At 41.4% G+C, this 20,187-nt stretch overlaps 1 pseudogene; it reads left to right on the forward strand.

Annotated features, from left to right (window-relative positions):
- LOC133242607 (neurabin-2-like) overlaps window positions 1-2,030 on the forward strand; it is a 141,761-nt pseudogene extending 139,731 nt beyond the window's left edge.
- Window positions 2,031-20,187: the final 18,157 nt, after the last annotated feature.

Raw genomic sequence — 20,187 nt, forward strand, 5'->3', positions numbered from 1 at the left:
CTTGAGCCTGACTAAAGGACTGGCCTCCATTGTGGGTCCAGGCTGCCCAGGGCAGGGGCCAAGGGGGCTCCCCAGGTCAACTTGAAGCTGGTCAGCAGGTGGTCCCTGGTGTTTCAGCCTCCTCTGCTACTGCCCATCCCACTGGGGAATGTCCCAGCCCAGGAGTGTGTCCCTGGAGGACAGCAGCCCCTGCAGCACCGAGTGGCCCCTGCCTGGTGCCTCTCAAGCCCCAGGAGGGGCTTCATTAAGCCTGTGGAGGTGGAGGACAGCAGGGAGTTGGAGGCCGGTCAAGTGGCACCTGCGGAAATGATCCAGGAGGAGGTTACAGCCCATGCAGCCCTGGAGAATGGCTGTGCCTTGGAAACTACTGCCAGCCCCTGCCAGAGGGGCAGAAGGCCCAGGCAACCCCTGAGGAGGAGGTGGCAACCCTGGTGGTTTCTGAGAGAGGGGTAGGTGATGGCTGAGCCAGGACATGATCCCCAAAGAGGTACGAGTCCTAGAAGGAGGACTTGGTGGATGTGAGTGCCTACAGTGGGACTGGGGAGGACTCCCGGGGGCAATAACCTAGAGGAGGACAATGAAGAAGATGAGGAAGAAGTGAAGCCCCTCTATGAGCCAAATCAAGGTGCATGGAGATCCCAGGACTCTCAGAGGGAAAAGACCCAGCCCTGAGCCAGAAGACCCATTTCAGCATGGAGCCCATTCAAGTGTTCAACACCTACTCCAACGAGGATGACCATCATTGCAACAAGGACGTGGATCCCATGGTGAGTACATCTGGAGAAGCAGGTGGAGAGGTTGGAGCTGTATCCTGTGGAATGGGAGGACGCCGAGGGCCTGGGCATCAGCATTGTTGGCATGGGGCATGGACAGACATGGGCCTGGAGAAGGTGGGCATGTACATCAAGACCGTGACTGATGGCAGTGTGGTCCATCAGGACAGCAGGATCCAGGTGAACGATCTCTTGATGCAGATGGATGGAATGAATCTGTTGGGAGTGACCCAGAGCTTCGTAGCCGCCATGCTCTGGAACACCAAGGTCTGTGTGCAGTTTATGATTGGCCAGGAGTAGCTAGGTGAGGTGGCCCAGCTAACTTAGCAGACCCTGGAAACAGGTGCAACGGCAGCAGAAAATGATGGAGCAGAGATATGCTCAGCATGGGGAGGGGAAGGATAACAAGGAGATGGGAGAGTGTGCCACTGATGAGGTTGAGGAGCTGAGCCCCATGTTCCCAGGTGGCAACATGACCATTAAGGTGTTCAGCTGGCAGAGAACCAGGATGCCTTGTCCCCTGTGGACATGGAGTCTGAGAAGCTGTGCATAAGTTCAAGGAGCTCCAGATTTAGCATGCTGTGACTGAGATACAGATCCAGCAGCTGAAAAGAAAACTGCAGAGCCTGGAGCAGGAGAAGGGGCACTGGTGGGTGAAGAAGGCCCAGCTGGAACAGAGTGTGAAGGAGAAAAAGGATCACATGGAAAAGTTGGAGGGCTATGGGGGCGAGGCCCAGGGCCCATGCAAGGCTGTGAGTGAGCACCTGCGGGAGGCCCAGGCCCAGTACCAGGCCCAAGAGCACAAGTACAGCAAGGCTGAGTGCCTCATCAAGGACTACCAGCAGGAGACCAATTTCCTGAAAAAGAAGACAGCATAGCACTGGGTTCTGCAGGAGTCAGAGCTGCTAAGGAAGCAGGAGATGGACAAGCTCCTGGACAAAGTAGGCCCAGGGGTGCCCTAGGGGCAGGAGGCAGCAGCAAGTCAGCCCCTCTCTAGCACCCATCCTGTGGATTCTGGAGGGAGAAGGAGAAGTCATGCTGCTGTCTGGGAGCTCAAGGTCATGTCCCCTCCAGGGGGGTAGGAGGGGCAGGGCCCATGCCCATGCTTAAGCCTGACTCCTTCTTTCCCTTATTTTTCAGATCTTGGAACTGGAAGGAAACTTGCAAACTGAATAATTCCAATTCTACTTAACAGGAATCATCCCTTCACTGGACAATAATTAATCCCCTCCAATTGTCCTCCCTCCCCTGTCATCAATACTTCACCCTGCCCTCTACCAGCCTAGAGACAGATTTCCTGCCCTACCAGGGCCACACCTTGGAAGCCTTGTACTGACATCCCAGAGATTCAGCCTCATCCCACTCACACACACAGTATTCCAATGTTTTGACTGGAGGACAAAATTTTACTATTTTTCATCTTTTGGAGACCAGAGCTGTGCTGCTGGCAGCCTGATTTCTAAGTCATATCAACTCCATTTCCCCACTTTAACCCCAAACTTAAAGGGGCTTCGACCAAAGGAAGTGAGACCCCTCTCAGGTCCCCTTCCCTTTCAGAATCCATCTCTCATTTTACCTTTTCCCCATTTCCCTGCCTCAGCCTGGGTTTTTGTTCTTTTTTTAAAGAAAAAATAACCCTTGTTCCATTTTGGCTTTTCCTCATCCCCTGTAAATAGATCATGCCATTGATCAGCATTTCTCAGCACCTTCTTCCTTCCCTCAGATGTGCGTGTACCCACTGAAAGAGCTGACTGACTCAGTACCTAACTCCTCAGCCTCAGCAGATGGAGGGGGCGGGGCCCAACTTTACAGAAACGCTTCTCTGTGTATAATATATATGTATGGATTGTTCCTAGTATTCTATAACCCGTGCCCTCTGTTAGGTTGTCCCCATAAAAGCAGGCCCAAGAGAGAAACAACAACAAAAAAGAAAACAGACATTCTTTGGCAAAAGCTAAGAGAATTGTCACTAGCACACCTTCACCCAGTCTGAAAAAACAGATAGTAACCTAAGACTACAAAGAGATAAAGAACACTGGTAAAGGTATGATATAAATAGAAATGAGTCAGTATTGTATTTTAGGTTTGAATCTTGACTTTTTCTGACATAATTTAAAAGACAAATGCACAGGGCAAATTACCTGATTAGACATTTCTCTAAAGACGATACACTAATGGCCAATAAACATACGGAAATACACTCAACATCACTAATTATTAGATTAGTACAAATCAAAAGCACAATTAGATACCACTTTATAACAATTAGGATGAATACTGTTTTAAAATAATAAATCAAAACAGAAAATAACCAGTGTTAGTGAGGATGTAGAGAAATTGGAATCCTTGTGTGTAGTGCAGATGTAAAGTGGTGCAGGAAAACAGTATGGCAATTCCTAGGAAAATCAAATATAGAATGACCATATGATTCAACAAATTCACTTCTAGGTATATATCCAAAAGGACTGAAAGCAAAGATTCAGACATTAGCACACCAATGTTCATAGCAGTATTATTCACAATGGCCATAAAGTAGGAACACCCCAAATTTCCACTGACAAATCAATGGATAAACAAAACGTGGTGTATCAGTTTGGTTCAGTTCAGTAGCTCAGCCATGTCTGACTCTTTGCGACCCCATGGACTGCAGCACCCCAGGCTTCCCTGTCCATCACCAACTCCTGGAGCTTGCCCAAACTCATGTCCATCGAGTCAGTGATGCCATCCAACTATCTCATTCTCTGTCGTCCCCGTCTCCTCCTGCCTTCAATCTTTCCCAGTATCAGGGTCTTTTCCAGTGAGTCAGTTCTTCACATCAGGTGGCCAAAGTATTGGAGTTTCAGCTTCAGCATAAGTCCTTCCAATGAATATTCAGGGTTGATTTCCTTTAGGATTGACTAGTTTGATCTCCTTTAACTCCAAGGGACTCTCAAGAATCTTCTCCAACACCATTTCAAAAGCATCAATTATTCGCCACTCAGCTTTCTTTATAGTCCAACTCTCACATCCATCAGTCACTTCAGTTCAGTCACTCAGTCGTGTACGACTCTTTGTGACCCCATGGAGTGCAGCACGCCAGGATTCCCTGTCCATCACCACTTCCCAGAGCTTGATCAAACTCATGTCCATTGAGTCAGTGATGCCATCCAACTGTCTCATCCTCTGTCGTCCCCTTCTCCTCCTGCCTTCAATCTTTCCCAGCATCAGGGTCTTTTCCGATGAGTCAGTTCTTCACATCAGGTATCCAAATTATTGGAGTTTCAGCTTCAGCATCAGGCCTTCCAATGAATATTCAGGACTGATTTCCTTTAGGATGGACTGGTTTGATCTCCTTTCACTCCAAGGGACTCTCAAGAGTCTTCTGTAACCCCACAGTTCAAAAGCATCAATTCTTCACCAGTCAGCTTTCTTTATGGTCCAACTCTCACATCCATACGTAACTACTGGAAAAACCATAGCTTTGACTAGACAGACTTCTGTTGGCAGTGTAATGTCTCTGCTTTTATTATGTTGTCTAGGTTGGTCATAGCTTTTCTTTCGAGGAGCAAGCATCTTTTAATTTCATGGCTGCAGTCACCATCTGCAGTGACAGAGGCCCCCAAAATAAAGTCTGTCACTGTTTCCATTGCTTCCCCATCTATTTGCCATGAAGTGATGGGACCAGATGCCATGATCTTAGTTTTCTGAATGTTGAGTTTTAAGCCTACTTTTTCACTCTCCTTTTTCACTTTCATCAAGAGGCTCTTAGTCCTTCTTTACTTTCTGTCATCTGCATATCTGAGGTTATCAATATTCCTCCCAGCAATCTTGATTCCAGCTTAAGTTACACCCTGTTCAGCATTTTGCATGATGTACTCTGCATATAAATTAAATAAGCAGGGTGACAATATTCAGCCTTAATATACTCTTCTCCCAACTTGGAACCAGTCTGTTGTTCCATGTACAGTTCTAACTGTTGCTTCTTGACCTGCATGAAGATTTTTCAGGAGGCAGGTAAGGTATTCCCATCTCTTTATGAATTTTCCAGTTTGTCGTGATCCACACAGTCAAAGGCTTTAGTGTAATCAATGAAGTATAAGTAGATGTTTTTCTGGAATCCTCTTGCTTCTTCTATGATCCAACGGATGTTGGTAATTCGATATTTGGTTACTCTGCCTTTTCTAAAACCAGCTTGAACATCTGGAAGTTCACGGTTCAAGTACTGTTGAAGTCTAGCTTGGATAATTTTGAGGATTAGCTTGGTGGCATGTGAAATTAGTACAATTATGCAGTAGTTTGAACATTCTTTGACATTGCCTTTTTTGGGGATAGGAGTGAAAACTGACCTTTTCCAGTCCTATGGCCACTGCTGAGTTTTCCAAATTTGCTGGCTTATTGAGTACAGCACTTTCACAGCATCATCCTTTAGGATTTGAAATAGCTCAACTGGAATTCCATCACCGCAACTAGCTTTGTTCCTAGTTCCTAAGCCCCACTTGACTTCACATTCCAGGATGTCTGGCTCTCGGTGAGTGATCACACCATCGTGGTTATCTGGGTCATCAAGATCTTTTTTGTATAGTTCTTCTGTGTATTCTTGCCACCTCTTCTTAATATCTTCTGCTTCTGTTAGGTCCATACCATTTCTGTGGTATGTACATATGTGGTATATACATATGATGTGGTATATACATATGATGAAATATTAGTCAGCCTTAAAAGTGAATGAAATTCTGATGCATGCTTCATCATGGATAAACCTTGACTATTTTATGCTAAATGAAATATCAGATCAGTCGCTCAGTCGTGTCCGACTCTTTGAGACCCCATGATCGCAGCACGCCAGGCCTCCCTGTCCATCACCAACTCCCGGAGATCACTCAGACTCACGTCCATCGAGTCAGTGATGCCACCCAACCATCTCATCCTCTGTTGTCCCCTTCTCCTCCTGCCCCCAATCCCTCCCAGCATCAGAGTTTTTTCCAATGAGTCAACTCTTTGCATGAGGTGGCCAAAGTACTGGAGTTTCAGCTTTAGCATCATTCCCTCCAAAGAAATCCCAGGGCTGATCTCCTTCAGAATGGACTGGTTGGATCTCCTTGCAGTCCAAGGGACTCTCAGGAGTCTTCTCCAACACCACAGTTCAAAAGCATCAATTCTTCAGCACTCAGCCTTCTTCACAGTCCAACTCTGACATCCATACATGACCACAGGAAAAACCATAGCCTTGACTAGACGGACCTTTGTTGGCAAAGTAATGTCTTTGCTTTTGAACATGCTATCTAGGTTGGTCATAACTTTCCTTCCAAGGAATAAGCATCTTTTAATTTCATGGCTGCAGTCACCATCTGCAGTGATTTTGGAGCCCAGAAAAATAAAGTCTGACACTGTTTCCACTGTTTCCCCATCTATTTCCCATGAAGTGATGGGACTGGATGCCATGATCTTCGTTTTCTGAATGTTGAGCTTTAAGCCAACTTTTTCACTCTCCACTTTCAATCCAGACTTAAAAGGACAAATAATATATGATTTCACTTATGTACCTAGAAGAATTAAATTCATAAATTTGGAAAGTACAATAATTGGTCCCAGGACCTGAGGTAAGGGGAAATGGGGAGTTATTCTTGAATTGGTACAGAGTTTCAGTTTGGGAATATAAAACAAAGTAGGCTTTAAGAATAAAAATTTATGAGAGTCTAAAAAGCCATTATATATTGATAAAATGGTCAATTTATTGAGAAGATTTAACAACGATAAACATATATATATATACACCAAATAACAAAGTCCAAAAAACACATAGCAAAAACTTACAGACTTAAAAGAAGAAATAGACTCTTCTACAAAAGTAGTTGAAGAATACAATAATTCATTCAATAATTAATAGGACAGTTGATAAATTATTAAGATATAGAGTTTTTTAACGACACTATAAACAAACTAGACCTAAAAGTGTGTACATAACATTCTTCCTGACAACACCAGAATACGTTCTTCCCAAGTGTAGATGAAACATTCTCCAGGATAGACATGTTAGACCACAAAACAAGTCTTATACATTAAAAAAGATTGAAATCATTCAAAATATCTCCTCTATCCACAATAGCATGAAATTAGAAATCAATAACAAATAAAATTCGAAATTCACAACTCTGTGGAAATTCACACTCAAATAATGAAGGATTCAAAGAAGAAATTAGAAAATAATTTCATGAATGCAAAAATAGAAAAATTTATGAGATTTAGTTAAAGTAGTGCTCAGGGGAAATTTTATAGCTATGAATGCCTATGTTAAAAATGAAGAAAGTTCTCAAATTCATTGCTTGATTTTAAGGAACTAGAAAAAGAAGAGAAAACTAAATCCAAAGATAGCAGAAGCTAGGTATAATAAAGGTTAGTGATAAATGAAAGAGAGAATGGAGAAAATCAATAGACATTAAAGTTTTTTTTTTTTTCTTCAAAAACTCAATAAAATTGACAAAATATTAGCTAGGCTGACTATGAAAAATGAAAGCATACTCAAATTACTAAAAAATTGGAAATGAAAATGAGGGCATTAGTACTAACATTACAGAAACTGAAAGATTTATAAGGAAATACTATGAACAATTATATGCCAACAAAATAGATAACTTAGATGAAATAGAAAAATTCCTAGAAACACACAAACTATAGAATATCTGAACAGTCCTATAATAATAAAGAGATAGAATTTGTAATAAAAGCCTCCAAAGAAAAGTCCAGGACCAGATGACTTCACTAGTGAATTCTACCAAACATTTAAAGCAGAGTAACACCAATCCTTTTCAAATCCTTCCAAAAAGAGAAGAGGAAGGAACATTTTGGAAATCATCCTATGAGGCTAGCATTATTCTGATTCTAAAGCCAGATAAAAGTATTACAAGAAACAAAAATAACAGATCAATATCCCATATGAGTATAGTTCCAAAAATCCTCAATAAAATAATCCAGTATGGTATTGAAATGATTGTATCTATGACCAAGTAGGAAATATTCCAGAAATGCAAGAGTGGTTCAACACACACAAAAAAGCTAACAGGGAAAAGCACATGATTATCTCAATTGATGCAGAAAAGCTATTTGTCAAAGTCCAACACCCTTTAACGTTAAAAGCACTGAGTAAAAATTTCCTCCTAGTTGCTTTTCTTTTTCAGATATTTTCTGCATCTTTTTACATATATATATTTCCCTAAGAAATCCGATTGTCTACTTAAAAATTAACAATCAAATAAAAAACCATGTAGGTCTATCTGTTGGGATTCTGTTAAATTTCTAAATTAGGGGAAATTAACATCTTTATAAACTACTAGCTTTCCAAAAAAAAATCATTAAGTATTTCATACATATAGCATATTTTTAGCATGTATAGCTTAAGTAATAATAACAAATCAATATTTACTCACTACTAGAGTACTCTTGCCTGGAAAATCCCATGGACGGAGGAGCCTGGTAGGCTGCATCCATGGGGTCGCTAAGAGTCGGACACGACTGAGCGACTTCCCTTTCACTTTTCACTCTCATGCACTGGAGAAGGAAATGGCAACCCACTCCAGTGTTCTTGCCTGGAGAATCCCAGGGGTGGGTGAACCTGGTGGGCTTCTGTCTATGGGGTCGCATAGAGTCCGACACGACTGAATCGACTTAGCAGCAGCAGCAGAAATACAATTAGAGATATTACTTTTACTATTATTTTTAATTGTGGTAGTATACATATAACATAATATTTACCCATCTTAACCATTTTCCCCAGCTTTATTGAGGTTGTTATTTAGTTGTTAAGTCATGTCTGACACTTTTGCAACCCCATAAACTGCAGCTGGCGGGCTCCTCTGTCCATGGGATTTCCCAGGCAAGAATACTGGAGTGGGTTGCCATTTATTTCTCCATTTATTGAGGTATAATAGACAAATAAAATTATATATATTCAAAATGTACTAATTGATGATTTATACACATTGTAAAACAGTCACCATAATCAAGCTAATCATCTCACAGTTACCTTTTTGTGTGTGTAAGAATGCTTAAGATCTACTCTCTCAACAAATTTAAAGTATACAATACAGTAGTGTTAAGCTATAGTTACCATTCTGTACATTAGATCCTCAGAAGTTAGCCATCTTATACCTGAATGTTTGTACCCTCTGTCCAACATCTTTCCATATCCCCCACCCCCAAGTCCTTGGTAACAGCTATTCTATTCTCTATTTCTATTAGCTTTTCTTTTCTTTTTTTGGATTTTACATATAGGTGATACCATTCAGTATTTGTCTTTCCCTATCTAGCTTTTTTCACTTAGCATAATGCCTTCCAGGTTCATCCTTGTTGATGTAAACAGCAGGATTCCCTTCATAACTGAATAATATTTCATTATACCAGTAATATACCATTTTTATGGTATATAGATACCATAACATTTAGGTTGTTTCCTTAAATTGGCTATTGTGAATAATGCTGCATTGGACGGGGGGTGCAGGTAGCTCTTTAAGATCCTGCTTTTATTTTTCTTGGATGTATATCCAGAATTGGGGTTGCTTGATCATATAGTAGTTCTACTTTTAATTTTTTAAGAAACTCCACAGTGTATCTATAAAGGCTGTACCAATTTACATTTCCACCATTGTACAAGGGTTCCATTCTCTCAACAACACTTGTTATCTTTTGTCTTTTCTATATTAGACTTTCTAACAGATGTGAGGTGATGTATTATTGTAGTATTGATTTACATCTCCCTGATAATCTCAAATATGCAGATGACACCATCCTTACGGCAGAAAGCAAAGAGGAACTGAAGAGCCTCTTGATGAAACTGAAACAGGAAAGTGAAAAAGCTGGCTTAAAACTCAACATTCAAAAAACTAAGATCATGGCATCTGGTCCCATTGAATTCAGTTCACTTGCTCAGTCGTGTCCTACTCTTTGCGACCCCATGAACCGCAACACGCTAGGCCTCCCTGTCCATCACCAACTCCCGGAGTCCATCCAAACCCATGTCCACTAAGACGGTGATACCATCCAACCATTTCATCCTCTGTCGTCCCCTTCTCCTCCTGTCCTCAATCTTTCCCAGCATCAGGGTCCTTTCAAATGAGTCAGCTCTTCACATCAGGTGGCCCAAGTATTGGAGTTTCAGCTTCAACATCAATCCTTCCAATGAACACCCAGGACTGATCTCCTTTAGGATGGACTGGTTGGATCTCCTTGCAGTCCAAGGGACTCTCAAGAGTCTTCTCCAACACCACGGTTCAAAAGCATTAATTCTTCAGCACTCTGGTCCCATTACGTCATGGCAAATAGATGGGGAAACAGTGACAGACTTTATTTTGGGGGGCTCCAAAAATCACTGCAGATGCTGACTGCAGCCATGAAATAAAAAGATGCTTGATCCTTGGAAGAAAAGCTATGACCAACTTAGCATATTAAAAAGTGGAGACATTACTTTGCCGACAAAGGTCTGTCTAGTCAAAGCTATGGTTTTTCCAGTAGTCATATGGGGATGTGAGAATTGAACCATAAAGAAAGCTGATTGGCGAAGAACTGATGCTTTTGAATGTGGTGTTGGAGAAGACTCTTGAGAGTCCCTTGGACTGCAAGATCAAACCAGTCAATCCTAAAGGAAATCAGTCCTGAATATTCATTGGAAGGACTGATGCTGAAGCTGAAACTCCAATACTTTGGCCATCTGATGCAAAGAGCTGTCTCATTTGAAAAGACCCTGATGCTGGGAAAGATTGAAGGTGGGAGAAGGGGATGACAGAGGATGAGATGGTTGGATGGCATCACTGACTCGTTGGACATGAGTTTGAGAAAGGAGTTGGTGATGGACAGGGAAGCCTGGCATGGTGCAGTCCATGGGGTTGCAAAGAATTGGACACGACTGAGCGACTGAACTGAACTGACTGATGATTAGTGATGTTGAACACTTTTTCATATACTTGTTAGCCATTTGAATGTCTTCTTTGGAAAAAAGTCTATTCAAGTCCTTTGCCCATTTTTAATCAGATTATTCTTTTTGCTACTGAATTAATTCTGTAAGTTCCCTATATATTTTTTATTAACCCTTTATCAGACATACAGTTTACAAATATTCTCTCCCATTCTGTAGATTGGCTTTTCATATTGTGGAGTCGTACAATATTTGCTCTTATGTGTCTGGATTATTTACTGAGCATAATGTCTTTAAGGTTCATTAATGTTACAGTATGTATTAGAATTTCCTTCCTTTTTATGGCTGCATAACCATTCATAGCATGTTTATAACAATTTTGATTATCCATTCATCTGTCAATGGACACTATAGTTGCTTCTGTCTCTTGGCTGATGTGAATAACTCTGCTATGAATTATATATGCTATGTACCAACGTGTCTTCAGGATTATCAGTTCAGTCAGTTCAATCGCTCAGTCGTGTCTGACTCTTTGCGAACCCATGAACTGCAGCACGCCAAGCCTCCCTGCCCATCACCAACTCTCAGAGTTTTCTCAAACTTATGTCCATTGAGTTGGTGACGCCATTCAACCATCTAATCCTCTGTCATCCCCTTCACCTTTTGCCCTCAATCTTTATAGCATCAGGGTCTTTCAAATGAATCAGCTCTTCGCATCACGTGGCCAAAGTATTGGAGTTTCACCTTCAGCATCAGGCCTTCCAATGAACACCCAGGACTGATCTCCATTAGGATGGACTGGTTGGACCTTCTTGCAGTCCAAGGGACTCTCGAGAGTCTTCTTTAACACCACAGTTCAAAACCATCAATTCTTCAGTGCTCAGCTTTCTTTATAGTCCAACTCTCACATCCATACATGACTACAGGAAAAACCATAGCCTTACCTAAACGGATCTTTGTTGACAAAGTAATGTCTCTGCTTTTGAATATGCTATCTAGGTTGGTCATAACTTTCCTTCCAAGGAGTAAGCATCTTTTAATTTCATGGCTGCAGTCACCAGCTGCAGTGATTTTGAAGCCCCCCAAAAATAAACTCAACCACTGTTTCCCCATCTGTTTGCCATGAAGTGATAGGACCAGATGCCATGATCTTCGTTTTCTGAATGTTGAACTTTAAGCCAACATTTTCACTCTCCTCTTTCACTTTCATCAAGAGGCTCTTTAATTCTTCTTCACTTTCTGCCATAAGGGTGGTGTCATCTGCATATTTGAAGTTATTGATATTTCTCCCAGCAATCGTGATTCCAGCTTGTGCCTCTTCCAGCCCAGCGTTTCTCATGATGTACTCTGCATATAAATTAAATAAACAGGGTGACAATATACAGCCTTGACATACTCCTTTTCCTATTTGGAACCAGTCTGTTGTTCCATGTCCACGTTCTAACTGTTGCTTACTGACCTGCATACAAATTTCTCAAGAGGCAGATCAGGTGGTCTGGTATTCCCATCTCTTTCAGAATTTTCCACAGTTTCTTGTGATCCACACAGTCAAAGGCTTTGGCATAGTCAATAAAGCAGAAATAGATGTTTTTCTGGAACTCTCTTGCTTTTTCCATGATCCAGCGGATGTTGGCAATTTGATCTCTGGTTCCTCTGCCTTTTCTAAAACCAGCTTGAACATCAGGAAGTTCACGGTTCACATATTGCTGAAGCCTGGCTTGGAGAATTTTGAGCATTACTTTACTAGCGTGTGAGATGAGTGCAATTGTGTAGTAGTTTGAGCATTCTTTGGCATTGTCTTTCTTTGGGATTGGAATGAAAACTGACCCTTTCCAGTCCTGTGGCCACTGCTGAGTTTTCCAAATTTGCTGGCATATTGAGTGCAACACTTCAGCAGCATCATCTTTCAGGATTTGAAATAGCTCACCTGGAATTCCATCATCTCCACTAGCTTTGTTCGTAGTGATGCTTTCTAAGGCCCACTTGACTTCACATTCCAGGATGTCTGGCTCTAGGTGAGTGATCACACCATCGTGATTATCTGGGTCGTGAAGATCTTTTTTTGTGTATTCTTGCCACCTCTTCTTAATATCATCTGCCTCTGTTAGGTCCATACCATTTCTGTCCTTTATCAAGCCCATCTTTGCATGAAATGTTCCCTTGGTATCTCTAATTTTCTTAAAGAGATCTCTAGTCTTTCCCATTCTATTGTTTTCCTCTATTTCTTTGCACTGATTGCTGAGGAAGGCTTTCTTATCTCTTCTTGCTATTCTTTGGAACTCTGCATTCAGGTGCATATATCTTTCCTTTTCTCCTTTGCTTTTCGCTTCTCTTCTTTTCACAGCTATTTGTAAGGCCTCCTCAGACAGCCATTTTGCTTTTTTGCATTTTTTTTTTCATGGGGATGGTCTTGATCCCTGTCTCCTGTACAATGTCATGAACCTCCGTCCATAGATCATCAGGCACTCTATCTATCAGATCTAGTCCCTTAAATCTATTTCTCACTTCCACTGTATAATCATAAGGGATTTGATTTAGGTCATACCTGAGTGGTCTAGTGGTTTTCCCTACTTTCTTCAATTTCAGCCTGAATTTGGCAATAAGGAGTTCATGATCTGAGCCACAGTCAGCTCCTGGTCTTGCTTTTGTTGACTGTATAGAGCTTTTCCATCTTTGGCTGCAAAGAATATAATCAACCTGATTTTGGTGTTGACCATCTGGTGATGTCCATGTGTAGAGTCTTCTCTTGCGTTGTTGGAAGAGGGTGTTTGCTATGACTAGTTCATTTTCTTGGCAAAACTCTACTGGTCTTTGCCCTGCTTCATTCCGTATTCCAAGGCCAAATTTGCCTGTTACTCCAGGTGTTTCTTGACTTCCTACTTTTGCATTCCAGTCCCATATAATGAAAAGGACATCTTTTTTGCGTGTTAGTTCTAAAAGGAAGGTCTTCATAGAACCGTTCAACTTCAGCTTATTCAGCATTACTGGTTGGGGCATAGACTTGGATTACTGTGACATTGAATGGTTTGCCTTGGAAATGAACAGAGATCATTACAACGGCACACACAGTGCGGCGGCTGGGACGGTGCACATAGTGTGGCCAAGAGGAGCTACCCCACTTCCGAGGTTAGGGGCAGAAGCCGGGAGGATCCCATGCTCAAGCAGCTGTGGCCAAGACGAGTTACCCCACGTCCGAAGTCAGGGGCAGCAGCCGTGAGTGCCAGGCTGCAACGGTGCAGGAACAGCCAAGAGGAGCTACCCCGTGTCCGGGGCCAGGGGTGGCAGCCAGGAGGATCAACCTCCAAGGAGCGGTGGCTGTGCGGGCGCAGGAGGGCCTAGAGGAGCTATTCCACGTTCAAGGTCAGGAGGGGTGGCAGTGAGGAGATACTCCTCATCCAAGGTAAGGAGCAGCGGCTGCACTTTGCTGGAGTAGCCGTGAAGAGATACCCCACGTCCAAGGTAAGAGAAACCCAAGTAAGAGGGTAGGTGTTGTAAGAGGGCATCAGAGGGCAGACACACTGAAACCATACTCACAGAAAACTAGTCAATCTAATCACACTAGGACCACAGCCTTGTCTAACTCAATGAAACTAAGCCATGCCCGTGGGGCCACCCAAGACAGGTGGGTAATGGTGGAGAGGTCTGACAGAATGTGGGCCACTGGAGAAGGGAATGGCAAACCACTTCAGTATTCTTGCCTTGAGAACCCCATGAACAGTATGAAAAGGCAAAATGATAGGATACTGAAAGGGGAACTCCCCAGGTCAGTTAGGTGCCCAATATGCTACTGGAGATCAGTGGAGAAATAACTCCAGAAAGAATGAAGGGATGGAGCCAAAGTAAAAACAATACTCAGTCGTGGATGTGACTGGTGATAGAAGCAAGGTCTGGTGCTGTAAAGAGCAATATTGCATAAGAACCTGGAATGCCAGGTCCATGAATCAAGGCAAATTGTAAGTGGTCAAACAGGAGATGGCAAGAGTGAACATCAACATTCTAGGAATCAGCAAACTAAAATGGACTGGAATGGGTAAATTTAACTCCGATGACCATTATATCTACTACTGCGGGTAGGAATCCCTTAGAAGAAATGGAGTAGCCATCATGGTCAACAAAAGAGTCTGAAATGCAGTACTTGGATGCAATCTCAAGGTAATGGTGACCTCCCTCAAAAGATCCCATGCATGTACTGCTACACCCAGTGCCCCCAACCCTGCAGCAGGCCACCACCAACCGATGCCTTCACTGGAGACTCCTGGACACCCACAGGCAAGGCTCCTGTGGGGTCACTGTTCCTTTCTCCTGGGTCCTGGTGAACAAGGTTCTGTTATGCCCTCCAAGAGTCTATTTTCCAGTCCTATGTAAGTTCTGGCAGCTCTATGGTGGGGTTAATCACCACCTCCTCCAAGAGGACTTATGCCATACCCACACCCAGAGCCCCTGTCCCTGTGGCAGATCACCGCCAACCTGTACCTCTACAGCAGATGCTCAAAGACAGTTCTATCTCAGTCTCTGTGGGGTCCCTGGGTCCTGATGCACACAAAGTTTGTTTCAGCCCTCTGAGCGTCTCTGGTGGGAATGGGGTTTGATTCTAAATGCAACTTTGCCCCTCCTACAGTCTTTCTGGGGCTTCTCCTTTGCCCTTGGATGTGGGGTATCTCCTCACAGTCCCATGAACAGTATGAAAAGGCAAAAAGATAGGACACTGAAAGAGGAACTCCCCAGGTCAGTAGGTGCCCAATATGCTACTGGACATCAGTGGAGAAGTAACTCCAGAAAGAATGAAGAGACAGAGACAAAGCAAAAACAACACCCAGTTGTGGATGTGACTTGTGATGGAAGCAAGGTCCAATGCTGTAAAGAACAATATTGCATAGGAACCTGGAATGTTAGGTCCATGAATCAGGGCAAATTGGAAGTGGTCAAACAGGAGATGGCAAGAGTGAACGTTGACATTTTAGGAATCAGCAAACTAAAATGGAATGGAATGAGTGAATTTAACTCAGATGACCATTATATCTACTATTGTGGGCAAGAATCCCTTAGAAGAAATGAGGTAGCTGTCATAGTCAACAAAAGAGTCTGAAATGCAGTACTTGGATGCAATCTCAAAAACGGCAGAATGATCTCTGTTCATTTCCAAGGCAAACCATTCAGTATCACGGTAATGCAAGTCTATGCCCCAACCAGTAATGCTGAAGAAGCTGAAGTTGAATGGTTCTATGAAGACCTCCAAGGCCTTCTAGAACTAACATCCAAAAAAGATGTCCTTTTCATTATAGGGGACTGGAATGCAAAAGTAGGAAGTCAAGAGACACCTGGAGTAACAGGCAAATTTGGCCTTGGAATACAAAATGAAGCAGGGAAAAGGCTAACAGAATTTTGCCAAGAGAATGCACTGGTCATAGCAAGCACCCTCTTCCAACAACGCAAGAGAAGACTCTACACAGGGACATCACAGATGGTCAATAGTGAAATCAGATTGATTATATTCTTTGCAGCCAAAGATGGAGAAGCTCTACAATCAGTGAAAAAGGGACCAGGAGCTGACTGTGGCTCAGATCATGAACACCTTATTGCCTAATTCAGACTGAAATTGAAGACTGTAGGAAAAACCACTAGACCGTTCAGTAGTTGGACACGAGTTTGAGCAAACTCTAGGAGATAGTGAAGGACAGGGAACCTTGGTGTGCTGCAGTCCATGGGCTTGCAAACAGTCAGATATCACTGAGAAACTGAACAACAATCTCTCTGGCTCCGGCCTTTTTTCCAGATACATTTTCACATTCCTAATTTCTATATTTATGCATTCCTTCCATTTAAAAAAGTACATGTATCTTCTTCAGGTTTTTCTATTTTAAATATATTTATTTTGTTCAAAGAAGCTGATTCTTTATCAGTTCTAAATTATATGTTTTTAAATTTTTTTTGGTTTTAATCTTTTTTCATTTCTCTAAGTTCTGCAGTTTTGTCTAAGTTTTTTAAAGAAAATCTGAATTATAATGTAATAAAATATTTTTCTTTGATATACTGTTTTTGGCTGGAGTCCATAAACTTTGTTTCCATCTTCTAAATTGCTGGCCATTTTCATTGTGATTACCTTTTTGAACCTACACTTATTTAGTAAGTGATTTATACATTTTAAAATACCTAGGGAGTTTAAATTTTTTAATTTATTTATTTTTGGCATTTACTCTTGTTTTAGAAAGTACAATCAATCAGAGCTTTTATAACAGGAAAAATATCTATGTTACAGTGTATGTACTATTTATTTGATAGCCTGATCATTTCTCTGTGTCAATAAACATTCTGCTATAACATGATTTTTAGTAGCAGCAATGTGTTTTATCTTATACATGTGTCAATGAGTCCCATTTTAGATTCTATGCCCTTTAAAGATAAATGTTTCTTGTGTATCAGTTCAATAAATAATGTTGAGGTGAACACTAATTTTAATATACGTTTTGAGTATATATCTATGATCATTCTCTTAAATTTCTAGAAGTGTAATATTTGTTTCAAAGGATAAAGACTTTTTAAAGGTTTTTGACCTATAATGCCAAATTGACTCCCAAAAATGTTATATGAATTTTCTGCCCCCAGTGGTAATGTATGGGGTCCTCATCCCTCCATACTCTGGCCAATAAGATATAACTATGCTGCTGCTGCTAAGTTGCTTCAGTCGTGTCTGACACTGGGTGACCCCATAGACAGCAGCCCACCAGGCTCCCCCGTCCCTGGGATTCTCCAGGCAAGAACACTGGAGTGGGTTGCCATTTCCTTCTCCAATGCATGAAAATGAAAAGTGAAAGTGAAGTCACTCAGTCGTGCCCGACTATTAGCGACCCCATGGACTGCAGCCTACCAGGCTCCTCTGTCCATGGAATTTTCCAGGCAAGAGTACTGGAGTGGGGTGCCATTGCCTTCTCCCAGATATAACTATATTGAACCTTTTATTAATGTTGTGTGAGTCACTCAGTCGTGTCGGACTCTTTGCGACCCCATGGACTGTAGTCCACCAGGCTCCTCTGTCAATGGGATTCTCCAGGCAAGAATATTGCAGTGAGTTGCCATTCTGTTCTCCAAGGGAATCTTCCTGACCCAGGGTTCAAACCCAGGTCTCCTGCATTGCAGGCAGATTCTTTACCTTCTGAGCCACCAGGGAAGCCCTGGTGACAAGCGTTTTATTAATACATAATGTCTTTGTTTGTAGACTTTTGGTTTAAAGTCTATTTTGGCTGATATTAGTCTAGCCATCTCTGTTCTCTTGGTTACAATTTGCGTGGATTTCCCCCCCATCTTTTCACTTTCAATGTATTTGTGTCTATGGATATAGAATGAGTCTCTTCTAGACCACATGTAGTTGGATCATGTGTTTTTATCCATTCTTACAATACCAGTCTTTTCATTGGAGAGTCTATTGATCGACAATTTAAGTAATTACTGATAAAAAAAAAAGGACTTTTGTCATTTTGATATTTGTTTTCTGTATGCTTTATAGCTTTGTCCCTCATTTCCCTGCATTACTGTCTTCGTGTTTAGCTGATTTTTTTTTTTTTTTTTTGAAGCAAAGTGCTTAAATTCCTTCCTCATTTTCTCTGAAGTTAAAGAGGGAACTTGTGACTTGGCTAGAGGAAGAGAGCGCTGCTTACCTCCAGCTAAAAGTTTCCACACAGAAATGGGTGCCTATTGCTTCCTGATCTTTGGCTTTGTTCCAAAAAGAAGTAAAAGGATTTCCATGGGAAATGTTCCAATTTTTAGATGTTGGCATCTAATGTCGATAACGTGCAGGTCAAACATATTGTGGACCTGATTCAGTAAGAGGGCTACCATTTTGTAACTTCTGGCACAGGGTACTGGTGAGTCAAAATAAGGCTTCCTTCCTCTGAGATTAGAAAAGATGCCTAAAGGGAATTTAAAGAGGCCTTCATTGATGTGTGTGTCCTTAATAAAGGGACATTGCCTCTTTTCCTCCTCCAACTCTGGGCCAAGATTCTGAGGGCATGGGAAATGAAGTACCAGATGGTTGCGGGGGAAAGGGGGTACAGAATTCAAAAGCAGATTCCTGTGTTCCTCCGCTAAATAGAGCTCAGCACCACGATGAGACTCAAGAATTTGTTTGGCTCAGTGTGATATAGGAGTTTTCAGCTGTGTTTTGACAGACTGGACTGAGATTGCCCCAATTGCTCCATTGAGAGGCTAGTAGTGTGATTGAGTTTATCTTGTTTAGACAGCACAGAGAGCGACAGAATCAATTTCTAGGAATGAAAGAGGGTCACAAAAGGTCAGACTCAGCTGAATTGAAAGAGTCTTTCAGATGGGGATGAAAGGTTACACATCAAGTCTTATGGACGTTCAAAACAGAATGTGTCTTCAGTTATAAAACCAGATACATTTCTTTGACCATTTGAGTTTATGGATCATGAACTGTACCCCCTACACTACCTTTTCTGATATAAATTCTATCACATTCTGTTTGATATGTAGTATTGTCATCATCGTTATTTTGTAAGTCATTTTTCATCACAACTTCAATTTTCTTTTGACACCAACAGTTACCACTCCTCATCCCAGGTTTTATTTAAAATCTAAAATTGCCTTTTCTGTTTTGTAGAACTTCAGTTTTTCAGATCTGATTTTTAAAAAATGGACCGTAGCATATGAAATTGAACATATTCATATCTGTGAAAATGTATTTTTTAGAAATTCCTAAACATAATATTCGTACCTGCAAAAATGTGTGTTTTTGAAATTACCAAAGCCCCAATCTATGTTGAATCTTAATGTTTACACCTGTTTTCTTAGATTTTTAAAAATATGTATGTCTAAAGTAATTAGCTTCTAATTAAAATAAATTTAAATATAAAAAAATATGTATGTCTAAATAATCACCAGTATCTTTATGTTCACAATTTGCTGCTATGGTTTTCTTTGTTTGGTTGTTTCCTCACTGTTCTCTTTCAAAGCTACTTATACACATTATACATATTTTTCTGGGTTATTGTCATTAAACTATACACTTATGTAAGACCAGATAGAGATGTATTTCAATGTCATTTAAAAGCTAATGAGTTCAAATAAATCAAAGCAATCAATACATAACTAAAGTTAAAGCTACTTGGCAAGATCATAGACATTTCTAGGATCAGCTGTATTTGTGCAACAAGTCTCTGAGGAAATGTCACCTCCTCAGGGTGCCTTGTGTATCTAAGACAGAAATATATGTCCCCCCACACACATTCTCTATCCTTTTACCTGGTGTTTGTTTTTTTTTCCTCTATGGCAATTTATCTTCATCTGACACACTATTTTACTTGTTAATAGATTCTAGGCCTGTGTTTGCAAACTTGGTCTGATTTATTCACTGATATGTATCCAATTCCTCAAACAGTGGCTGGCACACAGTGGCTCTTAAATGTTAAATCAAAATGCATTCAAAGAATCTAGAAGTTGCCTAACGCTCAGGATGTTCAATGATCCGAGTCATCAGTGACGCAGAAACATTAATTATAAGACATTTACAAGTGAGTA

The sequence above is a fragment of the Bos javanicus genome, chromosome X (genome assembly GCF_032452875.1).
Source record: "Bos javanicus breed banteng chromosome X, ARS-OSU_banteng_1.0, whole genome shotgun sequence".
NCBI lineage: Eukaryota > Metazoa > Chordata > Mammalia > Artiodactyla > Bovidae > Bos > Bos javanicus.